The sequence below is a fragment of the Cyprinus carpio genome, chromosome B1, assembly GCF_018340385.1.
Source record: "Cyprinus carpio isolate SPL01 chromosome B1, ASM1834038v1, whole genome shotgun sequence".
Classification (NCBI taxonomy): Eukaryota; Metazoa; Chordata; class Actinopteri; order Cypriniformes; family Cyprinidae; genus Cyprinus; species Cyprinus carpio.
Genome location: NC_056597.1, coordinates 3,284,048 through 3,301,451, shown reverse-complemented (window position 1 = coordinate 3,301,451; position 17,404 = coordinate 3,284,048). Strand labels below are relative to the sequence as shown.

The 17,404-nt window shown below is 36.7% G+C and overlaps 1 protein-coding gene across 1 annotated transcript in view; it reads left to right on the top strand.

Annotated features, from left to right (window-relative positions):
• Positions 1-17,404, top strand: part of LOC109062711 (F-box/WD repeat-containing protein 7) — a 158,262-nt gene that overhangs the window by 19,429 nt on the left and 121,429 nt on the right. The window contains exon 2 of the mRNA XM_042716248.1: positions 11,728-11,783. The gene's annotated coding sequence lies outside the window, so the exon portion shown is untranslated. The remainder of the gene's footprint in view (positions 1-11,727; positions 11,784-17,404) is intronic.

Sequence of the window (17,404 nt, the reverse complement as noted above, 5' to 3'; positions counted from 1 at the left end):
TACGTAAAGTAATTCATAAATAACTATTACAATTATTTATTAATTTAATTGTTTAATTAACTATTAAAAGACAAGCTGCGCAAAACCACAATCATATTTTGTGCATGTTTTGTGCAGTTTGTCAGTGAACAACGGCTCTGTGTAGTAAATGCTGCTCAATGTGAAAGAATGCATGTGTAGAGATTTACCGCTGATTACAGAGCCGGCTTTACTGACGAGATGCGCATTAAATATCGTGGAATATTTATCGTGTATCCCTAATATACAGTATAATTACCCAATGATATAACTGCAAGAGAAAGTATTGAAATATATTCATTCAAATACAGTCATTTTCTTTACGAAAATGGTATTGGGAGGGGAGGGGGGGCGGGGGCACTACTGGCTCAACAACGTGATGTCTATGTTGCCATCATCTATCGGCCCAACCCTAGTTACCACTCTAATATGTTTTGCAACATCCGTGCGTGCAAAGGTTCTTGTTCAATGTTCTAAAAATGCAAACCCTAAATTTACAGTGTTTAAAGAAAATCTCTGTCCTCCACCTGAAGAATAAAAACTACCATGTCATGAGTATGAGTAATGAGGCAATTTTCATTTCTGGATGAACATCAATGTTCTTAAAGCTGATACAGGGTCACTTTACATCAGCTGTTGGGAGCAGACAGTGCAATTTCCCAGCAATCAGCCTGGGAGTTGCTCAGGCTTTCTTCCATTTTACCTTTCTTATTCATCTGAACAAATTTCTGTGAGCACTCTCATCTTTCCCTCTTTTTGTGTGCTTATTGCATCGTTCAGCCCAGCTCACTCTCAAGATTCTTTAAACTAAGAAGACACTGTCTTGAATTTCAACCACTGAAATTGCTCTCCCCCACGCCGGTGGAAATGCAATATAACATCACCCCCTCCTCCCCTTTCACTCCCTCCGTCTCGAGTTTTGGAGGAATTGATGACTAGCTGTTGATGGATTTAAAGACAATGCAAGCTTTCCATTTTTGCCACTGGCTCTGAGCTGTATGCTGGGACTACCTCTTTCTGCATGCTGCCAGTCATGGACACATACAAACAATGTTTCATGAGCTGTAGTGTGAACCCCTTTTTCCCCCCTCTCCTCATAGCTATAAATTATACCTATGAGGAGCATGGTTTTCAATTTCTGATTTTTTTAGATAGATAGACAGACAGACAGACACATATAAATATAAAAAAACAAACACCACAGAAAGAAACAAGAAAAAAATCTTGAAGGGAAAAACTAAGGTATTTGGCAAAATACTGCTTCCCCTGCATGTCACATGAAACAAGAATCTCATAAAGCAGGAAACATCATAGAAAGAACCAAGATTAATATTTCTTGCAGAATATCAAAATTTCACATTTTATAACAAATGTTGAGGTTCAAGGTCATGGCTTAACTTATGTATTGGTAACTTGGGATATATATATATATATATATATATATATATATGTATGTGTGTATATATATATATATATATATATATATATATTATTTTTTTTAATTTTTTTTAATTTTTTTTTTTATAAAATGAGTGTGCACTCGCATGCATTGAAGGTGTAAGGATAATGTTTTTGCTTGATATTTTTCCTCAAATTTTTTGTTGTTTGTTTTTGTATTATAATGATATTTTTACAGTATCTATAGAAAATAAATATGGCCAATTTATTTTTTACATTTGGCCAATAAATCAAATATGAATGTAGGAAAGTGTAGTTTTTTTTGTTTGTTTTTGTTTTTGTTTTTTTACCGTAACTGTATAAAACCATGAAAAAGAACTTGCGGCTGTTCCTGCAGACTGATCTGATTTATGGAATTAAAAAAATTGCCACTGACGGACTAACTTTTTGTTTGTTGCTTTTGTTTGTCCCAAAAATCATATTAAACCCTAAAAAGCATTAATCTAACAAGGTTACAAAAAAGTTAAAATGTGGACTCCATGTCATTAGCCTGAGTATTTGAAACATGGTATGTGTAGGTGTCGGAAGTGTATCATATGTTATTAAGTGCAGGCGTTTGCTACTGTGCACCTGGTTCCTGTTTGCCCCCCAGTCTGTGCAGGGAAAACAGACGGCAGAGTCTGTTTATTCATTTGCTCAGATCTAATGAAGACAAATGCCTTTTTGAGGCTGCTGGCCCATCTGGATGGTGATCATCTCTGAGGAGGGAGATGATAAGATTGGATGGACAATAAGAGACATGCTCTTTCTCTGCTCCCCATCTTCCAGAATTCAACCTTTTCGTCTCATTTCTGACCGTTTGGTTTGCTTTACCTCTCTGATGTCTCTCCCTCAAAGGCCTGACAGAATGAATAAAAATTTCTCCCAGAGATGTGTGGGGCACTTACAATAACAGTACAGTGGTATAAACATCTGAACCTCTCCCAGCCATATGTTTACCAGACTTTTTTTTTTTTCCTCAATGGGCTCTTTCTAGTCTGTCGTCTGGCTCGGGCTTGAAATAAGAGACGGTCCATCCATGTTATCTGCTCAGTCTATTACTTAATGTACTTCTGTGGCCTGTTAACTCTGATCTGGAAGTAGATATTGCTTTGATAAACTAAACCAACCTTTTCTAGTTAGAGGCAGTTAATGAAATGTGATTGGTTAGATATTGATGTCCTTTGAGGTCTGAGACTGGCTCTTGAATATACGGTTTCAGATGTTGTCATGGGTTTTTCCCCATTAGAGATTTTTTTTTTTTCTTCCTCAAAGGACATTTTCGCAGTGTTGGATGGCTTGAATGGTGTCTCTCTTTGAGTTTTTAGGGAAAGCTTTGCCTTTGAAATAACTCGACTCATCTGGACTCTGCTCAGGGTTTATGTAGTATCCTGCAAGCTGACAAGAAACAACTTTATTTTGGTTGAGGTGTCAAACTTGTTTTTTTTTCAAAAATCTCACCCTCTTCTGGCAGAGGTCTGTCACACTTGCAGATTAAGAGTCAGGGTTCCCATTGAAAATGGTAAGAAATTTTAACATCTGTGATCCCAAGGCATGTAAAAGTATTTTTTTGTTTGTTTTTGTAGTGGTGTAGTGTCTCAATCCCAAAATTTCTTAATTCCAAAGATTGGTACTTGACATACAAATGGAAATCTTCTCTAAAAATAAACCCAAAGAAGAAGAACTGTTCAATTTCACAGTCTATGTAAAGGATTTTAAGGCAATGTTTGCAATTATTTAATTTCAGACACCATACATTGAGGTCATTTTGTAAGATTTCTAATCAGTTAGGACCTGTCAAGTTCTTTTAGCCAATGAAGTCACTGTGGGTGCCTCGGTGGACTCAATGGAAAGAGAGGTTGTTCATGGCATTGTGCACAAACTCCCACTGATTCTCCAACTATGTAAACGAGTGAAAATCATATAATGAAACCCTGGCCTTATTCTATTCGTTTATTAATAATTGCGGCATGAAGTGAGTTATCTGGGCAACAAACCTCATGAGGAAAGACTGATGTTTCTATTGTTGATACACAGAGTGAGGCTGTGAATTACATAGAATTATGTACATTGAATTACGATGGATTATATTATTAGAGTTTCACCGCAAGCGAGAAGTTGTATCATCTTTGGAATTCCTCCCTCCCTCTTTTGTCTCGCTCACTTTGTTCCACATTTTTTCTCTGTAACTGGAGTATAGACGCTTATTGGCCCAGCCCATCACTATCTGAACCTGAACACACTGTAACCTGAGCCTTGCCGTGGCTCTCTGCGGTGGGCCTCACGTTGGAGCTGAGCCATGGGCCACATTGCTTGACTTTATATCATTACACAGACTGTCAAGTTTAGCTTGCTCCTAATAAAAGCACTTCTACTGTGCTGATTTCAGATCAGGTACCCCACCCAACCCCAACCAACAGTCTTATGAGAAAAACATGTCCCGGATGCCTTGAACCACAGCACCAACACCTCTGTGAAGAGCAGCAGGACGGGTGGAGGAAACGAGAGCGCATTCCTGCTATGATTTATGAATTCTTTTCTCTTCTTGCTTCTCCTGATTCACTTCCAGGTGCAGCCGTGCCAACACTCCTCCTGTGCTTCTGATCTGAGAACAAGTAACACCTTGTCAGACAGATGGTATTGTGTGATTTTAAAATGATTGTAAAGGAATTTGCCTTTCTTTTTTGTTTCATGTCTCACACTATGATATTTGGCCTTTCCTTATGTAATTAAAAAGCACTAGTGCTTGTAAGTACAGTTTGTCTTCGTCCACCCTTTGCCGTAGTCTTAAACTAAATTTGGTTGTGTAGGCGTTTTGATTTCTTGTTTCAGGAAGAGATGTTTTTTCTGTGTGCCTCTGCAGTTAAATAGTTTGCTTTTTTTTTTTTTTTTTTTTTTTCTGTAGGAGACATGCTTTTGATCTGTGTGGTCTCCAGATGTTGCTTCTAAGTCTTGGCCACAAGCTATGTTTCCATCCACCTATTTTTATGTGCATTTTGGAATATCGCATAAACTCTGGATGGTAACGGCAAGATGCGCATCAATTCTAAAAATGCACATTAAAAACTTGCAAGCACAATTTAGTAGGATAAAAAAAATATGTTTCATCTGCTTGTTCTGAGCAATTTATCATAAATGAAAAATAATACATTCAATGACTGGTCCTATTTTATTTTTTTTTTTTTTGTGATATTTAGTGCCTGTTTATCAGGAAGTGACGATTTTGTTCTCTTTGACTCATTAGATGGAAATGGTGCTTTATTCGCAAATGTTTTATGCAATATACCAGTTTTGTGCATAAGCTAACTTAGTATCTTTGGATGGAAACATAGCTACAGTGACTTGTGTATGATTTACAAATATGTAAGTAAAACTGTGAAATTATGGTATTATGTATCAGTAGTTTATAATAAAAAAATCAGTTTTCTGTTATGTATTTTGATTTATGAGGCTGGTTAATTAGCATGAGCGTATATCACTAGCCACAAGAGATGAGTAAAACAATTTTATTTTATTTTTACACGTTAACTGTTCACATTAATTAAAGAAATTAATGTCAACATTCCTAGCTTTAATACTTAAATATAATGTTATTTTGCCCTCTTAATAAGCTTTAATAAAGTCTATTTTAAAACAATTTTGCAACTGAAGCTTGCCAGGCTACTCATAACTAGCTTCTCTAACCCTCCACATGGCTTATCAGGTCAAATTCTCAACTATCTGAGCCAAGACTTGACGCCCTGTTTAATACTTTCTGCATCCATGCATGTCCTGTGTCTACACTTGATATAGGAGCGCAAAGATCCCCAAACCCCCCTCCTCCCCTTTACAGGAGACTGTGAGAACATGTCCGATGAAGAAACCCAAGGCTACAGATTTCACACCCTTACAGGAACTCTGTTATGACAACCCTTTCCCCATCCCTCTGCTGTACTCGCACTACCTGTTAAGGGTTTGTTTGAGTGAAAGAGGAATGTGAACTAAACTGAGTTGGATATACAGAGTGTGAAACTGATAGGGAGGCAGTTAAATTCTGGAAACCTCTATGCAAGGACAGACCTAACAAAGGTTTCTATGAACTTGACCTTTTGTGCACCAGTTTCCTTTTAAACTCTTGCATATTTCTTTAACCTTCATAACCAGCATTTACACTTGATCATGTTGAGTCTTGAAGTTGATTCCATATATTAAAGAAATTGCTTCAAACTGGCTTACACACATGCTTTGAGACCTAACTCCTGCCATCACATCTGGGTTACTTTAGGTTTTTGGTAGAGAGAGGTGTAAACTCTTCTCTGGAGAGAGATACGGTATCAAATGTACTTGACCCAGACACCACGTGTAGCTTTCTCATTGAGAAACCTAGCTGGAGTGGGAAGGTTGTGATTGTTTGTGTAGCACTTAATACTGCTCTTGCACATCTAAATTACTTTGGCTGGGCATATTCCTAAAAGATCTGTACAATTCAGGGAAATTCATTCTCAAGTTACTTTTGGGAAAACACTTATAAAAGAATGCAGGTCATGCTCTGCCCTTAATGCATTTCACTAGTAGAAAATAGGGATGCACCGATAATACATTAATAATTTCATTAAGGGATGCACAATAAATATCGGCACAGTGTTTAATGTGCATCTTGTTTCACATGGAGCAGCATTTACTACACAGAGCCATTGTTCACTGACAAGCTGCGCAAAACGTGCAAAATATGATCATGGTTTTGCACAGCTTGTCAGTGAACAATGGCTCTGTGTAGTAAATGCTGCTTCACGTGAAAGCACGCAGTTGTAGGGATTTACCGCTGATTACAGAACCGTCTTTACTGATGAGATTAAATCGTGCCGATATTTATCGTGCATCCCTAATTTCATTATTTATTATTTAGTTTTAGTATTTAGTAATTATTTAGTAATTTTGCTGTTTTAACCGAGTTGTCTACTACAACTGAACTTGGGTATCCCAACATTGTTTACAGTATGGAAATAGATATTACCTTTTAAAATTGGCCAAAAATGACATTTAACAATGATCATTAAATTATTTATTTTTAGCATAGCTCAGAATAATTGAAATGGAGTGATTATTCTGTTTTGGTGTTGGAGGTGCAATTTCTTTTTTTTTCGTCATACATGACTGAAAGTAACTGTTTGTCCCAATATTTCACATATGCATTAGTACCCCACCCCCCCCTTTTTATTTATTTTTGTCCGTGTTTACATAGTATATTGACTTTCAAGTGATGAAGGGATGTCTGCTGAGCTCAATTCCTTTTAATTGACACTTTTTAAGTTTATTTAGATTACAAAAAGATTTCTGTATCACAAACATTTCAGCACGCATGCTGATACACAACCAGGTGCAACATCAGACTTGTTTATGTTAAAAAATACTTTCAGCCTCAGTGGGGAATGACTTTCCGATGTAACTGCTCAACTGTTGACTGGCCACCTTGTTATTAGTCCGGTCATTTATCCATTTTATTTATTTTTTTTTAGATGTTTTTGGATTTAAGATTTTATTTCATCTAATATATTGTTTGCTTTTTAGAACACATTTAATTTAAATGTACATTTTTATTTTGGATATATTTTTATTTTATGGTGTTAACCATTGCAATACTCTAGCTGCTATAGACTAGCAGTGCAATATTTGTATAGAATGTGATTTTAATTATTTCTGAGCTTATGTCTTAATTAAAATTGGTGGGAAAGACCAATTAAAGTGCCAGTGCAATTAGTAGATGCATCGATTTGTTCATCATATTCATCTTATGATCCATGAGATTTATAAAAATACAGAACACAATCATTGCTTCTGTATTCAACTATGGAAATTTTGTTCAGATTAGTCTAAGAGCCGTCCTTCTATTTTCACGGTGAGATGTTGGCCTAAATTAGCCTTTTGTAGCCCCATTTGATCCTCAAGGTGACTTTGATCAGGGGTTGTCAGGAGACCAAGTTGTCCCATATCTCGGTTACCTCTTGTACCAGGATTTTAGAATTCTTGCTGAGGTTTCTCAACAGACAATCTCTCCATGGTGTGGATGGCATATGTCCTCAGTTTACAGCAACACTATTATGCTAAACTGCTGTCTGTTAGTAGTTATGTGTAAGAGTGCATTACATGGCTTTCAAGGAACATGACCCTCCTTTGCCTTTTGTCTCTGAGTGGGCATGGGAACATAACATTACATCACTTGCCCAACCACCTTCTGGTTTTAAACCAGTAATTAATTTATATATAACTAATAAGTGGCAGAAAGAATGGGATGGAAATAAAAATAAGCTGTATGAAATAAACCCTAGTATAAAAAGAAGTAGCTTCTATAATTTTAAATCAAGACATGATCAAGTTGTCTTTACTAGGTGTAGACTGGGGCATTCAAGACTTACCCATGGGTTTTTATTAATAGGCGAAGTTCCTCCTTTGTCTTTCATGTAAATTTCCTTTGACTATTAAGCATATTTTGTTGAATTGTAATTTTTATGATGCTGCTAGAAAACGCTTTTTTTCAGAAACATGCTTGCATGGAATATTTGAAAATGTACCACCTAAATGTATTTTAGATTTTCTATCTTATGTTAAGTTGAAATGTTTTATATAACGTAAATCTTATGGATGATACTGAACTTTTTTGCCATGTAAAAAACTTAATAAACAAACAAACATCACTTGCCCAAGATTAGACGGGTGCCGAGTAACCAATGGAGAAGGGTTCCGTTTGATTTTCTATTTTGTGTTGGCAAAAGTCTCTCTGCATGAAAGTGACAGTGTTTCAGCCAGATTGAAATTTGTCACAGCAGGTGTCCGTTGCCAGTGTTTTGAAGGCTAGTAGGCATTTATTTATTTACATATCTATTTTGCCTTACTCAAAGATTTTGCTGTGTGTATTGCCTGATATGGAATTGAGTGTGTATTATTTGGGAAACCAGAAATATGTAAGAAAAGGGGTCAATCATTGATATAATTCAAACCTTATCCATAATATCAATTTAAAGACATCAAATAGTCTTATCCATTGGATTATGTCAGCAAATTACTATAGTGCTATACAGTTTTATTGTATTTAATCTGTCTGGAGAGGCCCAGAACTATTGTCACATGTACTGTAGGAAAACTTTGTACATAGGCCTGTCACGATAACAACTTTTTGTTGTGCGATATATTTCCCCAGAAATAATTGCGATACGCGATATTATTGTCATTTTAAAGACCATTTTATGCCACTGAATATATAATCATAATGCATAATAACGCAAGAAGGCCTACACACTTCCCAATGACAACAAACTTTCAATTTTTAAGAAAATTTAGATCATGGAAATTATCAAAATATTAGATACCTTAAAAAACTTGAATAAATAGTAAATAAACATTTTCTAACAAAGAGTGTAAAGTAACAAGTAGAAAAAAATGAAAAATGCAGAAAGATTTTTTTCATCTACAGTTTTTATTTTTTTAAACTGTAAATTTGGCATTTCTTTTTTTTTTTTAGTTTTTAGTTACTATTTTGATTAACCATAAGTTTTTTTTTTTTTATTTATATAGCACATTTCATACACAATGGTAATTCTAAGTGCTTTATATAAAAGAAAAGAAAATAATAATAAAAAAATCGCAACAAAACAAGGAATTTTAAAACTGTGAAAATGATTTAAAAATTGATTTAAAAGGTTTTAACTACACTAGGAATTCAACTAAAGTAGAACCATACAAAAATAAGAGATTTGCTTGTGAAACAAATTCCACTCAAAAATATCAAACTTGTCAAGCTTGGGAACTCATGTGGTGCGTAGAGTTGACTCCGAGTACAGAGGAAAACCCATGGCAGCTGTACTGCACTCATACTAAATGCAGACTGTTATCCAACGGTTGTTCTTTTGTTTGTGTCTTATCTAATATTCATTACTCTTGCCCAATGCTGTTTCAACCCCTCGTTGTTGATTTTGTAAAAGGTTCTTGAGATAAATCCTGGGAAAATGTTTTCGTTTCAATATGAGGCACCTATTTTTTATTTTTTTGTTAATTTTTTTTCTCTCCCTAGGTGCATTTAGATGGTCACATGCCATGTAGTCTTGCAGTGCTAGTTTTTTTTTATTTTTTTTGTGTACTCTACTGTCTTTGTCATGTATTAAGCCAGCAGGAAGTAGACTGTCCTCATGTTACCTCTGGGATCAGAGTGAAAGAAGTTGGAATTTGTGTATGAAAACATTTCTTGTGGTATAAGTTACAGTGAATGGAGTGTATATGAGCTGGTTTCCTCTCAGTGGCCCCTGTTCTCTATGGTTACACCTACTGTGTTGTTTAACAGCATCATGGAGTGCATTTCAGGTCATACTTATTTTCTGTGTAATCTGGATGTATGTTTTGACACTTGCGCTGTCATTGTCCAAAAGTCAAACGGTTTTTTAAATGAGTTTTTGATTAAATGCCTGAACTGAGTCTGTGATTAACACAAGCTCAAGATATTTGCACATTGAAAAAGGCAGTTGTTCCGAGGCTGTGAAAATTAAAGTCAAGTGACCATGGTTTAGTTTGTTTAGCCATATTTATCTTCTTAAATCTTTAGGCTTTAAAATTCACACAAAAAGTTGTTCATTTGTGAAGATCATCATGGTTAAAAAAAGAGTAAGGTTCAAAAATTTTCTTCAATTTAAAAGCCAATGCAGAAATCGTATGTTGCTACCAGGGTGATGCTAACTTCGTGGTTGCCCTACAAAAGTGCTGTATATTACGCTGTCAAATGCATCATGCTAAACTAATTCAGTTCAGCAGATTTGCGTTTAATATTATGCTAATGATCAATCTCTTGAGAGATTGTGTTAACATTGTTTGGTAAGATGAAGAAATTATGGAGTGCAGTTTTTCACTATATATTTGGTCACTGATTACATGGATATAAAAAAGTGGTTCATGGGAAATTACCGGTTTCAAGGTATACCGCGATTTGAAAATTTCACGGTTTCAAAACCACTAATATTTTCCATTATACTGTTCTTGCGGTATGCGCTGTTTTCCATGTCTCCTCAGAGACTGAGAGAGTAGGAATCCCTCAAGCTGAGTGCAGTGTAGAGAGTAACACTGACCCCTCCTCCTTCTGTTGGGGTGAGCGAGCGGTCAATCACGTGTGTGTGTAGGATGGCCGAACTTAAGGCCTGGGTACACTTCACATTCAGCATTCCTTTCCATCTCGCGCACAGCAGCGTCCGCACAGCTTTCAAAAATATACTCAACTGCAGATGAGCTCGGCACATGCGCAGTACCACGGGGTGCGGCGCGGCTGTCCGCGAGCCCACTTGATGATGAAAATAACATAATGCCGAAGGTGTGCGGGCGGCCAAAGTATACTTTGACCTTTACGCGATTGGCAACCGGCCGTTTTTTGCCTTATTGCAACTCTCTGTTCTGGACTTGCACAAACAGCGTTGCAATGCAATCATTTTCCAAAATGCATTCTTAAGTTTCTTTCATGGGTTCACAATCATTCAACTTTTCCCACATGACATGCAGGAGGCTCTTTTGTGATTTATGCAAACACTTCCTAGCACGATGTTAAAGTTGGGATATAATAAATGCAGTGAAAGATCTATAAGATTAATAACGTGTTTAGAAAATAAGCGGTGTTTCCATGTCATGATGAATTCAATACTAGAAATCAAAATATGTACTAGAAATTAGGGCTGCACAAATAACCAAATTTTTTATCGCCATTACATCTATGGATGCAACAATTACGTAATCGTTCAAAGCGGCAATTAATCGTTCAAAGTCCACCTATGTTATTCTGTGTGCTTTAGATATGTTTTTTTTCTTTTTACATGTTATATTAAGGGTTTTTCCATTGTTTTAGTTTTAGTATAACAATACCATTCATTTATTTTTTTTATTTTTTTTGTAATTTAAAGAAGAAACCAATCCTTTGTATATTTGACATTTGAGGCTTAATACTATAGAAAAGCACTAATGGTTATTCAGTTAGTGTTTTCAGCTGGTTGATTTTCATGTAAAAATATGGCATGCAGTTGCATCAAACAATGGTATAAACATCATTCAGTGTAAATTGTGATAATCGTAATTAATAATCGCAATTACAATTTCAAGATAATAATCGACAATTATGATTTTTGTCATAATCGTGCAGCCCTACTAGAAATGAGGTGTCACATTATTCTGCAGCATTTTGAACGAAATGAAGAGGTTTTGTCTGTCAATCCTTCATAACAACAAGAGGAAATTAGATGATCTTTAATGGATTTTTCTCTTCATTCACAGAAGTCAGAGGTGGAGAACCACATCTGAAGGACTCTGAGCTGCCAGACGTGTGAATCGTAAGTTACTACTTGTTCTCTTCTGTTACTCTCTTCTGTCTTCTGCAAAAATTCTTTAGAAACTATTGTAGTATGTTGATTAGAACCCAACCGATATATAATTTAGCCAATATTATTGGCCGATATGAGCCTGTCACTGATATATCGGTATTTGATTATCACATTACAATGGTTCTAATTCTTAGTTTTGCATGACAATATGATGAATGGATGGTTCATTTTTAACAGCAGATTCAGTGATGTTAGAGACTAGAGCTGATCTGCGCATATATAAAATGTTGTGGAAAGTCAAATTGTGAAACTCGTGTATTAAATAAATTCAGTGCACACAGACTGAAGTGGTTGTCAATGATTGTCTTCTGGACAACTGGCAGATCAGTTGTCCAGAAGACGATCATTGAAAGTGAAAGTGAAAGTGACGTGACATTCAGCCAAGTATGGTGACCCATACTCAGAATTCGTGCTCTGCATTTAACCCATCCGAAGTGCACACACACAGAGCAGTGAACACACACACACACTGTGAACACACACCCGGAGCAGTGGGCAGCCATTTTATGCTGCGGCGCCCGGGGAGCATTTGGGGGTTCGATGCCTTGCTCAAGGACACCTAAGTCATGGTATTGAAGGTGGAGAGAGAACTGTACATGCACTCCCCCCCCCCCACAATTCCTGCCGGCCCGAGACTCGAACTCACAACCCTTCGATTGGGAGTCCGAAAATCTAACTTGGCAGTATAGAAGGAAAAAAGTGAAAAAGTAATGATTGACACTCTTCACAAGGAGGGTGAGCCACAAACATTCCTTGCCAAAGACGTTGGCTGTTCACAGAGTGCTGTATCCAAGCATGTTAACAGAAAGTTGAGTGAAAGGAAAAAGTGTGGAAGAAAAAGATGCACAACCAATCGAGAGAACCGCAGCCTTATGAGGATTGTCAAGCAAAATTCATTCAAGAATTTGAGTGAACTTCTCAAGGAATGGGCTGAGGCTGGGGTCAAGGCATCAAGAGCCACCACACACAGACGTGTCAAGGAATTTGGCTACAGTTGTCGTATTTCTCTTGTTAAGCCACTCCTGAACCACAGAAAACGTCAGAGGCGTCTTACCTGGGCTAAGGAGAAGAACTGGACTGTTGTGGTCCAAAGTCCTCTTTTCAGATAAGAGCAAGTTTTGTATTTCATTTGGAAACCAAGGTCCTAGAGTCTGGAGGAAGGGTGGAGAAGCTCATAGCCCAAGTTGCTTGAAGTCCAGTGTTAAGTTTCCACAGTCTGTGATGATTTGGGGTGCAATGTAATCTGCTGGTGTTGGTCCATTGTGTTTTTTTGAAAACCAAAGTCACTTCACCCGTTTACCAAGAAATTTTGGAGCACTTCATGCTTCCTTCTGCTGACCAGCTTTTTGAAGATGCTGATTTAATTTTCCAGCAGGATTTGGCACCTGCCCACACTGCCAAAAGCACCAAAAGTTGGTTAAATGACCATGGTGTTGGTGTGCTTGACTGGCCAGCAGACTCATCAGACCTGAACCCCAGAGAGAATCTATGGGATATTGTCAAGAGGAAAATGAGAAACAAAAGATCAAAAAATGCAGATGAGCTGAAGGACACTGTCAAAGAAACCTGGGCTTCCATACCACATCAGCAGTGCCACAAACTGATCACCTCCATGCCGCACCGAATTGAGGCAGTAATTAAAGCAAAAGGAGCCCCTACCAAGTGTACATGTACAGTAAATGAACATACTTTCCAGAAGGCCAACAATTCACTAAATGTTTTTTTTTATTGGTCTTATGAAGTATTCTAATTTTGTTAAATGTGAGCCAAAATCATCACAATTAAAAGAACTAAAGACTTAAACTACTTCAGTCTCTGTGCATTGAATTTATTTAATACACGAGTTTCACAATTTGAGTTGAATTACTGAAATAAATGAACTTTTCCATGACATTCTAATTTATTGAGATGCACCTGTATTTATAACCCCCCCCTCCATGTTTCTCTGTTTATGGTGTACCAGACATGCTGTTGTTGCAGTCGTTGATCCTACTTTGGTTTTTGTTTGAGATTATGGGTAGTTTGGCAGTAATTAGATTCCATCTGCAAATATTGGTGGTAACGGATTCATCCCAGTGACTTGAATCTTTCCAATCAGTTTTCCAAGATTTATTTAGATTCATTTACTGATTGACATCTGATTTGAATTTTGATTGTTTGTTTTAATTTTCTCTTTACTTGGCCTAAAAATCAATCTCCATGTTTGTTCTGAATTTATAATCAATTTTGTGCTTTTAGATACTGTGCTTTGAAGCTTTAGATATGGTACCTTCACGGTTGCTACGAATGCTTTTGAGACGAGCAGTCCATTCAGAACACTCACCACCATTTGTTGTCTTCTCTCGGATGGGATGGCTGTACCATTCACAGGATGAAAGACAGGAGGAAGAAAATAAAGGTGGAGAGACCCACCCAGCCACCCATTGTCCTTGGTGTTGAAGCAAGGAAGTGACCTTTCACACTTCCCCTCAATGTTGGTCACAAGACCCACAGTGTGTAGCCCTGATACACTAAAGAGGGATTTTTGTGAGACAGGCAGCTTCATATTCAAGGGTCCATGTTTGTTTTTGTGTCTCTGCATTTGCTTGGGGGGAGTTTTGTGCTTGGCCGATCAAGCAACTGGTTAATAATGTATGTCTCGTCACGCTTTTGTGAATTAAAGGTAAACTGATATGGTGCAAAAGGGGAAAGCTCTTTCATTGATGAATTTTTAAAGAGCTGCACTGCTAGAGGCCACTGGGCTGTTTATAATACCTTGCTTTAAAAAGATGTGTTGAGCTGAGAGAGAGTCCGCAATAAATTGTAAGAGAAATGACAGGGGTAGAAAGCGGCTGATGGCCCCTTAATATGAAATGTTATAGTGATGAATTATACATACGCTCTGAATGCAGTATGAGCTGCACAGTATGATTTGATAAGCATCTATTTTTATTTTTTTTAATGTATAAATATGCAGACAGCACAAATGGACTAAAGAGTGTGAGTCTCTGAGGGATTCCCGCAGATAGTGCATAAAGGCAACATGAAATCCTGATTGACCCTGTTTGCTTCCTCAAACTCTACTGGTCTTACTGTTTATGGTTTATCAGTGCACATCATTTTTTTAAATATATATATTTCCCCCAGTGGATAGTCAGTATAACAACCTTTTCACAGCAGAAGTTGAAAATTTTCAAGCGCCATCACAGCCAATCAGATAGCCTTATGCAAATACCGTAGTGGAGACACTAGCCAATTGCGTTCATACAACACCAGAAAACTAATGTGATTGGCTGTTGTCAGTATGACGGTTGCGTCAGCACCAAGCTTCAGAAACGCCCTCCATCAAGTGTTGACGCCGACGCCCCGTGTGAATGTACCGTTAAACAGTGCCACAACTAGGCCTGTAATGATAGCAACTTTTTGTTGTACTATATATTGTCCCATCAATAATTGCAATAAGCGATATTATTATCATTTTAAGATCATTTTACGTCACTGAAGGTATAAGCATAATATAACAGCATAATAATGCAAGAAGGCCTTCAAAATTTCAACTGACAACAAACACTTAATGCTTCAGAACATTTAGATCATGGAAATTATCAAAATATTAGATACCTTAAAAAATTTGAATAAATAGTAAATAAACATTTTCTAACAAAAAGTGCAAAGTAAAAATAGAAAAAAGACAAATGCAAATTCAAGACAAATTCTTGGGTTTTAAGAATCAATATCTTTTTTGTTAAAATGAGAATGTAATAAAAACAAGCTATCGATATTTTTCTTTTACGCAGCCCTACTATTTAGTATGCGAATGTGCAGTTTAAAATCTGGTAGTGTTTGTGATCCTCATTTACAAAATCGCTAAGTGTAACACAAGTGTAACGGTCAAACCCTGAACCTCTGCAGTGTTTCCCTTTCATTTTGCCTGTTCTTCTATTCATTCCTCTTTAATAATTCAAGATTTCCCTTTGTGGTTCACAGGAGAGGCCTCTGATGGTAGCCATTAGGTCTGCTCGACTCCATCGTGCTGCAGTCCAACTGTCCATTTTTAATCATCCCTGTCTGAACTTTTAAGGCCCGGGACACAGCGTCAGGCTGTTAGCGAGAGTTTGTCAGGCTAGTTTTTTGGTGTATTCCACACATTGGCTCTTGTTGGGCTCACATAGGTGGCAGTTTGCCCACTTAAACATGTTGAGTGCACATCTGATTGGATGTTCAGTTTAGCAAGCCAGAATTAAAGCGAAAGTGATGAAAATGAGCAAGTAAATGAATGGGGCACAGATATGGTCTTACCCATGCATTCCAATATGTGAATATTTTCATAACAACATGAGCTGCTTAAAATTAATACAGTTATTAACTTATATTCCAAATGGTAAACAAGTGCTGTTTTGTTTATATTTTGTATATATGTATCTCTCATATATCCTTGTTTTGGTTTCTCCATTTGAATGATGAATATTGCTAGCTGCTGATATAGACCGTTAATTCCTCTCGTGCAGGCGCAGAATGCACATGTTAGCAGTCGGCTGTAGTCTGAACAGGGTTTGAGTCTGCTTTTGTCACCACTAGTTCTTTGAAGTTGGCTTGGTGTGTCCTTGCCTTAACCACTACACCACACACCACCTCACTTGCAAGTCCAGCTTTGAGCCATTTGTGGGTCAGTGCCATATGAGTCTCTCCTGGACGAGACTGTTTCTGCTCTGTTGAAGTCCCAGTCATTCTGACTTCAGCTTGTCTACATCCTTTGTTCTTAGTTTGGCTTACAGCAGTCAAGTCTTCAGGGGTTTTCGAATGAGTTCATCTCTCAAGCTTCTAACCGTAAATGTGATGTAATATCCATGTAATTTGACTTTAACTGAGGTGTAAACACCAAACACTTGGCTGTTCATCTTCGTATAGTTTGAGAGGAGTGAATACTTGAACAGATATATTTTTAGTCTAAAAATCTTCATTTGATTTTTTTTTTTTTTTTTAGTTTTATATGTTATTATCTTACTGATGGAGCCGTTGAAAGTGTGTCAGTGCTTATTAATATTTTCAGTTGGCTTTTATTTGTACACTTTCAGTTTCCACTAATTTTAAAGTTTAATTTGTATATATAGTAATAATAATAATAATTATTATTATTATTTTTTACACTATTAGAATTGTTTTTAACAGAATGTGATAATGTGCTTTTGTAAAAAAATAAAAGATTCACATTTCTGGTTTTAAATGATAACAAAAGTGTATAGGAACAGTAAAGACATTTATAATGTTACAAAAGCTGTAAACTCATTGAAGAATACTGAAAAGTGTTATGGTTTCCAAAACAATACTGATAATGAGTGTTTCTTGAGCAACAAATATGCATATTATATAGTGGTCATGTGACACTGAAGACTGGAGTAATGGCTGCTTAAAATGTGGTTGTGTAAAATATTTATTTCTGTAGTAATTAGCATTATGCCACAACTTGTATTATTGATTATAAAATGAACCTGGAATGTTCTTTTAAGGCACAATAGGTATGTTCTGAGACAGCAGTATTTTTGTTGGGTATTTTTAGAGCCAGAAATACCCAACAATGCTTTTTAGCTCAC